Consider the following 10,981-nt stretch of genomic DNA (forward strand, 5'->3'; position numbering starts at 1 on the left):
CTCTAGCTCCTGCCCCGCCTCCAGCTGCTGCCCCGCCTCCAGCTCCTGCCCCGCCTCCAGCTGCTGCCCCGCCTCCAGCCCCTTCCTTGCCTCCAGCTCCTGCCCCATCCCCAGCTCCTGCCTCGCCTGCCAGGGCAACCCCTGCTTGCCTCTGGGTCTGTGCAAGGAAATTGAGTGTATCCTCTGACTCTGATTCCGGGGCCTGGGGCAGAAAGACCACAGTCCAGGGTCCTCCCATGCCTGGTATTTGTCGGGGGATCACATTTCGGTTTAAATACTGAGCCATCTCCACCAAGGCGACCTTGGATCTGAACTCCTTTTTGAATACCTTGTCCAGCACTCGTTATCTTCCCAGGGGCTGGAGGGCAGCCTGCGCGGCCTCCTGGAATTCCTGGTCCTCACAGTCGTGGGGAATGCCCAGGATGAGCGGCGAGCGCTGCTCATCCACGCCCATCCACCTGCACCAGCCAGGAAGCATTGCCAGTGCCATCGCGGATACCTGCGGGGGAGGGGCGCGATCGCACAGGGGCGCGCAGACTGTCACAGGCTCTGCAGTGGAGGCCTGTGGGTGCAAAGGGGAGAGAGGGACACTGGTGCCAGACAGCCCACCGCACCGCCCCCCACAGCGACCTGGATCTCCTCCCTGGCCAGTTCACGTCTTCCAGGCCACGACTCAGAACCCCCACCATGCAGCCCTTCACCTCTGCAAGGAGAAGGTCCCCTTTCGCCTTGTCCGACACCCCTGCTGGGGCCACTGCAGCCGGAGCCCCTCCCACCATCGTCTGCAACCCCGCAGCGGCCGGGAGCCCTCCCTTCCTGATCCCCACAGCCAGGAGCCCTCCCATCCTCTGTTTCTTAGGGCTGGACCCAGGGCACCCCTGCTCTGCCTGGGCGACCTAGACATGGGTCCCGCCCTCTCCCACCAGCACCTGCCCCTCTGCAACTGGAGCCGCCCTCCGCAGTCAGGAGCTCTTCCCACCCCTCCCCTCCAGCGCCGGCTGGGTTCCGCCTCCTGCCCCCACTGCCTGCCTTGGCAGAGATCCAGCCCTTACCCGAGGCGCTCGGTACTTCCAGGGTCCCGTTGGAGCAAAGCCCCTGGTCTCCGGCTCACTTTCTCTGACTCTGCAGGCGCTGCCTGGCAGAGACACGCCGCCTGCGGGCTGCAGGGCGACTCTGGAGGCCACCTCAAAGCCCTGGAGCGAGAGGATCACAAGAATGCACCTCAGCTTCACTGCCCAGGACTGCACAGTCCAGCAGGTCTCCCAAGTCCTCGGTACTAAGGCCACGTGGGCTTCCCGGTGTTCCCAGAATCCCCAGGTGGATGAGGGAACAAGATCTCGGTATCTCAGTGCAGGGCAAATGCCAGGATCAGGAGAGCAGGAGAAGAGGCATCCGTGTTGCCGTGACAACGGGACCTGCTTGGTTAGGGCTTGATGTGACAAGCCTTGGAGCCTCCAGAAGCAACAGGCACACACTTTGGCCCTCCAGCTACAAAATAGACCCATCAATAATTGTGGCCAATGTGTGGGGGCTGCAAACTAAGGGTTAGGGGACAGAGGAACCTAAGAACAGGTCCCCATTACCACTCTGCCCTCACAGCCTTCCCTCATTAAGCCTGGAATTTCCACAGCAGACACAGGTCATGTGTTCCAGGTTAGGAGCCCCGCCACACCTTTTTGCATTGTAAAGCCAGCTCTCAACCACCCAGGCTGCCATTCTGTTGGAAAGTGTGTGGGCATTGTGTCATGTAAATTATAGATTCACCTAACAGCTGAGTTGAGAGTCACTGAACACTTGTGCCCTGAATCCATAAATAGGCAATAGAAAAACTCCTTTTTATATAGTGCTGGATTTGATTTGCTGATAGTAAAAGATTTTTGCTATATTGTTCTTGAAGGTTGTTTTTCTGTACTTCTTTTACATAATATTTTATCAAGATTTATCATAGTTTCACAAAAATGACTTGGGAAGTGTTCCCTGCTCTTCTATCTTCTGAAAGTGGTTGTGTGAGATTGATGATGTTCATTCCTTAAGTATTTGCTAGAATTCACCATGAAATCATCTGGGCCTGAATTGTTCCTTTGTCGTGTTTGTTATGCTTTTAGGAAAGTTTTTGATAGAAAATTAAATGTATTTATAAGAAATTGAGCTATTCCTATTTCCTATGCAATCTGTCGTCACTTTCAGTAAATTGTTTGGTTCCAAGGAATGTGTCACTTTTGTCAAAGTTATCAAAGTTATTGGCATAAGGACCATCCTAGTAGTTGCTCATTATTCTTTTAATACCTATATGATCTATTTGCTATCCCTATTTCATTCCCGATATTGACTAGTATACGTTCTCTTTTTTCTTAATTAATCTTGCTAAGGGTTATATAATTCATTCTTCTTTTAAAAATGTATGGCTTTATTCTTATTCAACATAGTATTGGAAGTCAGCCTCAGCAATCAGATAACACAAAGAAATAAAAGGCATCCAAATCAGCCAGGAGGAGGTCAAACTTTCACTCTTCGCAGATGACATGATACCCTATATGGAAAACCCAAAAGATTCCACCAAAAAACTGCTAGAACTGATCCATGAATTCAGCAAAGTCGCAGGATATAAAATCAATGCACAGAAATTGGTTGCATTCCTATACACCAACAATAGAGCAACAGAAAGAGAAATCAAGGACTTGATCCCATTTACAATTGCACCAAAAACCATAAAATACCTAGGAATAAATCTAACCAAATAGGTGAAAAATCTATACACTGAAAACTATAGAAAGCTTATGAAAGAAATTGAAGAAGACACCAAAAAAATGGAAAAGGATTCCATGCTCCTGGATAGGAAGAACAAGTATTGTTAAAATGTTAATACTACCCAGAGCAATCTACATATTCAGTGAAATCCCTATCAAAATAACACCAGCATTCTTCACAGAACTAGAACAAAAAATCCTAAAATTTGTATGAAACCACAAAAGACCCTGAATAGCCAAAGCAATCTTGAAAAAGAAAACCAAAGCAGGAAGCATCACAATCCCAGGCATCAAGCTATACTACAAAGCTGTAATCATCAAGACAGTATGGTACGCGCACAAGAACAGACACTCAGATCAATGGAACAGAATAGAGAACTCAGAAATGTACCCACAAATGTATGGCCAACTAATCTTTGACAAAGCAGGAAAGAATATCCAGTGGAATAAAGACAGTCTCTTCAGAAAGTGGTGCTGGGAAAACTAGACAGCGACGTGCAGAAGAATGAACCTGGATTCTCTGGCAGTCATACGAAACAGAAGCAGAAATTAGGAAAGCTGGATCTAAAGAGTGGCAAAGAGGTTGAAATAGTGGAGACAGATTATTAGTCACAGAAATAAGCGGAAGAATTTATCCATGGGATTTTGATCAGAGAACTTTAGTGGAGAGAAATTTGATTGCCTAGTTGTTGGAATGGCAAGATTTTATCCATTGAATGAGGTGATACAGAAGCGAGTGGTACAAAGTGAGGAAGTTTACTGGAGTAAAATGGAGGCCTCAGTAATATTACCTATTCTGAAGAAAAAGCTTGCCTTCCTTTCAGGAGGAAAGGACCGACGAAGTGGCCTCATTCTGACAATTCCATTATGCTTGGAACAGACAAATATGGATGAGCTGAGTGTTACCTTAGACTACCTACTCAGCATTCCAAGTGAAAAGTGTAAGGCTAGAGGATTTACCGTGATTGTGGATGGCAGAAAATCACAGTGGAATGTGGTGAAAACAGTAGTCTTAATGCTACAGAATGTTGTTCCAGCTGAGGTGTCCCTTGTTTGTGTAGTGAAGCCCGATGAATTCTGGGATAAGAAAGTAACACATTTTTGTTTTTGGAAAGAAAAGGATAGACTTGGCTTTGAGGTTTCACATTTCTTTGGAGGTAGATCTGAAGTTTAGATTCCTGCTTAAAATGATAGCTACTTTGAATGTAACTGATTAATCTTTTCTTCAAGAATTTAATGGTATCTATACATATTATTCATGGAGATGAATAGTTGAAAATAATTTAGAATTTTTTAGCAGTTAGACAAAAATCAGAATATGATCTCTACCATAATCCTGAGTAGATCAAGCATATGTTAAAGAATGATTTTCATAAAAGTAGAAACATGACACTCCTGAAAATATAACATAAACACAATTCATACATAGGTAAATCATTGTCTGATGAGGTTATCAGTAATTTGTAAGGTGTGGTTAAGAGTTTTTGAGGAATTTAGGATTTTTACAGACAGATAAGATTGCCAAGTTAGATGCAAAACTGCTCAATGTCCTTTAGATCCATAAATTCTAAATTTGAGGTTATGCTTTATTTCACTAGACCAAAACTGATCAGTTTCACTGATCATAAACTATTTGCATTTTTCTGAACAATATCTACAAATTAACCTGTCTCTGACTAGTCTATAGGAAGACAATCAAAGGTACAGACCCAGCATTTCTTGAAAGAACAGTAATATCTTCTGCCCATTCCTAAGATTGAGATAGATTTTCTGACACATGAATCTCATTTCATCAAAATTATTAGTTAGCATATGATGATGTCTCTGGTACTCAAAAATTATGGTAAAAAAGATAGCATATGTTGTAATTAAATCAAATTTGAACTTTCATTTATGAACAGTAAAAGACTTTCTACCCTTTCAAAGAGTCGTCTATCAGGCTAGGCTTACAAACCTTTTCTCACTTATAGTTGCTTAAAAAGAAATGTAAAAATTATAAAAATAAACCAGTCAATTTTTTTAAAGTATAAAAGTTAAAATTTCAGAGATTAGGTTATGAAAATAATTTCCCCTTCTGTTTTTGAAGGTATAGTACCATTTTCATCATAATTTATATATAGTCTTAAAATTGAACATAAAAATAGATAATTTTGTAAATGGTTTATAATAACTCACTCTGCATCTTACGTAACTGTTTTAAAATTAAAGATCATCCGTAGCATTTGTTAGATGGGAAAAGTCAAAATTGATCTATTTGGTGTATATCATGTTATTTGATGGTTTAATGAAGTTCCCTTTAATTCAGTATTTTATAGTATTAACAATTTAGTAAATCCTTTCTTAAAACAAGCTCATTGTATACTACTTCTCTGTTATGCTCTGGGAAAAATGATAAAATACTATAGAATGTTATAGAGAGTGTTCTTGAGATTGTCAGAATTTTGGGGAGAAGTATTGCCAGTGAGTCAGTCTAAAGAAATTCTTTAGGAAAATGTATTATTTTAAATGTTTTTTTGAGAAATGAAATCTTGAGTTTATGGTATTATCTTCTTTCTCCAAGGTAAGGAATTGTTTGATTTTTAAGGAGGTTTGCTTTTCTGCTCAAATGTAGTTTTTCTGACAATCCCTTGATTAGAATAGGTGACATTGTCAGTAAATATTTGAAAGAAAGTTCTATAGGAGATAAAGAACTGGCTAGTATGCTTAATATTCTAATGCAATGATACCTACCTATTTGTGTCTTTTTGAACTGTTTAATAATTCTGCTCTAATTTGCAGTGTTATTTCTTATTAAGTAGTTAATTAAAGATTTTCACACCTTTTTCTGTAGTTTTGGAAAATATTTCCTTAGACTTCTTAGCAATTATGGCATTATTTGTGTGTTTTTATATGAAGAATCCTGGGGTAAAGGGATTAGACATAATATGCATGACCTAAATGTGATATTTTGGACCTTTATTTTCTAATTTTGTTTTTAATTTTGGGGATGATTGCTTTTGGGTGTGTATTTCCCCCTCTTTGAGGGGAAATAAAACATTTCCCGTAAAAACAAAACAAAACAAAAAAAAAAAAAAAAGAAGAATGAACCTGGACCACTTTCTTACACCATACACAAAAATAAACTAAAAATGGATGAAAGACCTCAATGTAAGACAGGAAGCCATCGAAATCCTCCAGAAGAAAGCGGGCAAAAACCTCTTTGATCTTGGCCACAGCAACTTCTTACTCAACACATCTCCAGAGGCAAGGGAAAGAAAAGCAAAAATGAACTACTGGGACTTCACTGACAGAATGGGAGAATGTATTTGCAAATGACATATCTGATAAAGGGTTAGTATCCAAAATCTATAAAGAACTTATAAAACTCAACACCCAAAAAACAAATAATCCAGTGAAGAAATGGGCAAAAGACATGAATACACACTTCTCCAAAGAAGACACCAGATGGCCAACCGACACATGAAAAAATGCTCAACTTCACTCATCATCAGGGAAATACAAATCAAAACCACAGTGAGATACCACCTCACACATGTCAGAATGGCTAACATTAACAACTCAGGCAACAAATGATGTTGGCAAGGATGCAGAGAAAGAAGATCTCCTTTGCACTGCTGGTGGGAATGCAAACTGGTGCAGCCACTCTGGAAAACAGTATGGAGGTTCCTCAAAATATTAAAAATAGAATTACCCTATGACCCAGCAATTGTACTACTAGGCATTTATCCAAGGGATACAGGTGTGCTGTTTCAAAGGGGCACATACACCCCAATGTTTATAGCAGCAGTATCAACAATAGCCAAAGTATGGAAAGAGCCCAAATGTCCATTGATGGATGAATGGATAAAGAAGATGTGGTATCCATACACAATGGAGTACTACTCGGCAATCAAAAAGAATGAAATCTTGTCATTTGCAACTACATGGATAGAACTAGAGGATATTATGCTAAGCGAAATTAGTCAGAGAAACAAATATCATATGACTTTACTCATATGAAGACTTTAAGAGACAAAACAGATGAACATAAGGGAAGGGAAGCAAAAATAATATAAAAACAGAGAGGGGGAAAAACATGAGACTCTTAAATATGGAGAACAAACAGAGGGTTACTGGAGAGGTTGTGGGAGGGGGAATGGGCTAAATGGGTAAAGGACATTAAGGAATCTACTCCTGAAATCATTGTTGCACTATATGCTAACTAACTTGTATGTAAATTTAAAAAATAAATTAAATAAAAATTTTTAAATAAATAAATAAATATGGCTTTGCTAATTTTCATCATAGTTTTTTATTTCATTTATTTCTGCTCTTATCACTATTATTTCCTTTACTGAAACTTATTTTGGATTTACCTTGCTTCTTTTCTAGCTTCTTTAGATGAAGCATTAAGGCATTGATTTTATGCCTTTCTTCTTTTCTAATATAAACATTTAAAGCAATAAATCATCCTCTAATCACTTTGCTACTTGCCTGCCACTAATTTTGATGTTTTATTTTTATTGTTATTCTATATGAAATATTTTCTATGTTCCTTTGTGTTTCCTTCTTTGACCCATGGGTTTTTGTAGAAATGTAGTGTGAAATCCAGATATTTGGAGATATATTATTGCTATTAATTTATAATATAACTCCATTGGGGACTCAAATAACTTATTTTGTAAAATTTCAGATTTTCTAAATTTGTTGAGACTTGTTTTACGGCCCAGCATTTACTATATCCAGGTGAATGTACAATGTGCCGATGTAAAGAATATATTCTGCCATTGTTGGGTATGATGTTTTATAAATATCAATTAAATAAAGATGGTTAGTAATGTCATACAGATATTCTATACTTAATTATTCCTTGTCTATCTATATCAACTGCTGAGGAAAGGGTGTTAAAATCTCCAAATATAATTTGGAAATATCGATTTCTCTCCCTGTTCTCTCAAATTTTACATATTTTGAAGCTCTGTTGTTGGGTGCATACAAATTTATGAATTCTTTGTGGTTCTGATTGACCCTTATATTTTTGCCTTTTATCTCAGGTAATAATCTTTGTCTTTAAATCTACTTTGTCTAGTATTAATATAGTCATTATCACTTTTTATGCTTACTCGTTGCATGATATATCATTTTGCATCATCTTACTATCAACCATCTGTGTCTTATATTAAAATTGCATCTCTTGTAGACAACAATAGCCTTGCCCATTTATCTGTTCTCACAAGTTCTGCTTTTAAGTGTTTAGCCCATTTACACTGAATATAATTTTTGTATGGTTGGACCTAAATTGGTCCTTTTACTATATGTGCCCTCTATTTTGTTCCTACATTCCCTCTTTCCTGCCTGAGTTAATAAAAATTTTTTTAGATTTCCATTCATCTATTATATTTTTGGCTACACCTCCTTGCATGGTTTTCTAGTTGTTGCTCTAGATATTAATATATATCCTTAATTTTCACTATCTACTTAGAGCTAATATTGTACGTAAATGTAAGAATCTTTCTACCATACAGATTCAATTCTCCTTCTAATGCATCCTTTATGCTATAGTTGCCATATGTATTACATCTAAATATGTTATAAAACCTATAATGCACTATTACAGTTTTATTTTTTAAAGTCATATGTACTATAAAGAAATTAAAAGAAAACATTCCTTAATATTTACTCAAAATTTTGCCATTTCTGGTGTTCTTTATCTCTACCCAAAGATCAAGATTTCCTTCTACTATTATGTTTCTTCAAATTGAAAGACTCCCTTTAGCACTGCTGTTAGTGCAGGCTGTTGATTAATTCTCTTAGCTTTCACTTATCTCAAAATATTCTTATTTCACCTTCATTTCTGAAGAATATTTTTCTCAGATATAGAGTTCTGGGTTGAAAGTGTTTTTTTTTTCTTTATTACTTTAAATATGTTGTTCCAAATAATCCTAAAATTTGTATGGAACCACCGAAGACCTTGAAGAGCCAAAGTTATGTTGAAAAAGAAAACCAAAGAGGGAGACATCACAATCCCAGACTTTAGCCTCTACTACAAAACCAAGACAATATAGTATTGGCACAGAAACAGACATATAGACCAATGGAATAGAATAGAGAACCCAGAATTGGACCCATAAATGTATGACAAAGCAGGAAAGAGTGTCCAATGGAAAAACGACAGTCTCTTTAGCAAATGGTGCTAAGAGAACTGGACAGCAACATGCAGAAGAATGAAACTGGACCACTTTCTTACACCATACACAAAAATAAACTCAAAATGGATGAAATACCTAAATGTGAGACAGGAAACCATCAAAACCCTAGAGGAGAAAGCAGGAAAAAACCTCTTTGACCTCAGCCGCAGCAATTTCTTGCTTGACACATCTCCAAAGGCAAGGGAAATAAAAGCAAAAATGAACTATTGGGACCTCATCAATATAAAAAGCTTCTGCACTGCAAAGAAAACAATCAACAAAACTAAAAGGCAACCGATGGAATGGGAAAAGATATTTGCAAATGACATATTGGATAAAGTATCCAAAATCTATAAAGAACTCACCAAACTCCACACCCATAAAACAAATAATCCAGTGAAGAAATGGGCAGAAGACATGAATAGACACTTTTCCAAAGAAGACCTCTAGATGGCCAACAGACACACTAAAAGATGCTCAACATCGCTCATCATCAGGGAAATAAAAATCAAAACCACACTGAGATACCACCTCACACCAGTCAGACTGGTTAAAATTAACAACTCAGGAAACAACAGATGTTGGCATGGATGTGGAGAAATGGGAACCCTCTTGCACTGTTGGTGGGAATGAAAACTGGTGCAGCCACTCTGGAAAACAGTGTGGAGGTTCCTCAAAAATTAAAAATAGAATTACCCTATGACCCAGCAATAGCACTACTAGGAATTTATCCAAAGAATACAGGAGCGCTGATTCATAGGGGCACATGTACCCCATTGTTTATAGCAGTGCTATCAACAAAGCCAAATTATGAAAAAAGCCTAAATGTCCATCAACTGATGAATGGATAAAGAAGATGTGGCTTATATGCACAATGGAATACTACTTGGCAATGAGGAAGAATGAAATCTTGCCATTTGCAGCAACGTGGATGGAACTGGAAGGTATTATGCTGAGTGAAATAAGTCAGGCAGAGAAAGACAGATACCATATGTTTTCACTCATATGTGGATCTTGAGAAACTTAACAGAAGACCATGGGGGAAGGGAAGGGAAGGAAAAAAATAGTTACAAACAGAGAGGGAGGGAGGCAAACCATAAGAGACTCTTAAATACAGAGAACAAACAGAGGGTTGATGCGGGGGCAGGGAAGGGAAAATGAGTGATGGGCATTGAGGAGGGCACTTGTTGGGATGAGCACTGGGTGTTGTATGTAAGCAATGAATTACAGGAATCTACCACCAAAACCAAGAGCACACTGTATGTTAGCCAACTTGACAATAAATTATATTAAAAATTAAAAATAAAAATAAAAATAAAGATGTTTTTCCACTGTTTCCTGGCTTCAACTGTTTCTAAGGGCAGTGCTGAGAAAAGTCTTGTCAATGTACTTCCATATGTAATGCTTCATTTTACTCTGACTTCTATTAAGATTTCTGCCCTGGCCACACTGCCATTGAGATGGTCTGGGATTTAAGTCCTCTCACACTGTGACCCAGCTATTAGAAGTTATTAATATACATTGAGCTCTGGCTGTGCATATGCATTCAGCAATTGAATGTGACCTCAAAACTCAGTTGTGTATGTCTGCCTTCATTGAAATAGAAAAGATTTTTCTGTTGTTTTCTGATGTGTGCATGTGACTAGAAAACATGTTCAGACCCTGAGGCTCATGGAACCTGACCTTTCTGGCAGGATGCTTTAATTACTGGTTTTGATTTCTGGCTTAATTTTTAAAATCTATTTGGCAGTTTATGGCCCTTTTATGACCCTTTGTAAAGATTTTATCATTTCTAATAAATATCATAAATCAATAAAAAAAGGTTTTTCTCATTAACCTTTGTTTTCAGTAGTTTGACTACAGTGTGCCTAGGTGTGGTTTTTCTTTGTATTTATCCTCCTTGGGGTTCATTGAGCTTCTTAAACCTATAAATAATCTTTCTCCAAATTTTGGAAATTTTCACTTCTAATTCCTTCAAGTAGCTTTTCTTTTCCATTCTCTCCATCCTCTCCTGGGATTCTAAACACCCACGCGTTAGAACGTTTTTATTACTGCACAGATCACTGC

At 38.5% G+C, this 10,981-nt stretch overlaps 1 pseudogene; it reads right to left on the minus strand.

The window, feature by feature from the left end:
• Nucleotides 1-490, minus strand: part of LOC125931429 (paraneoplastic antigen Ma6E-like) — a 2,369-nt pseudogene extending 1,879 nt beyond the window's left edge.
• Between the last annotated feature and the right edge of the window lie 10,491 nt (nucleotides 491-10,981).

Source organism: Panthera uncia, chromosome X, assembly GCF_023721935.1.
Source record: "Panthera uncia isolate 11264 chromosome X, Puncia_PCG_1.0, whole genome shotgun sequence".
NCBI classification, from domain to species: Eukaryota; Metazoa; Chordata; class Mammalia; order Carnivora; family Felidae; genus Panthera; species Panthera uncia.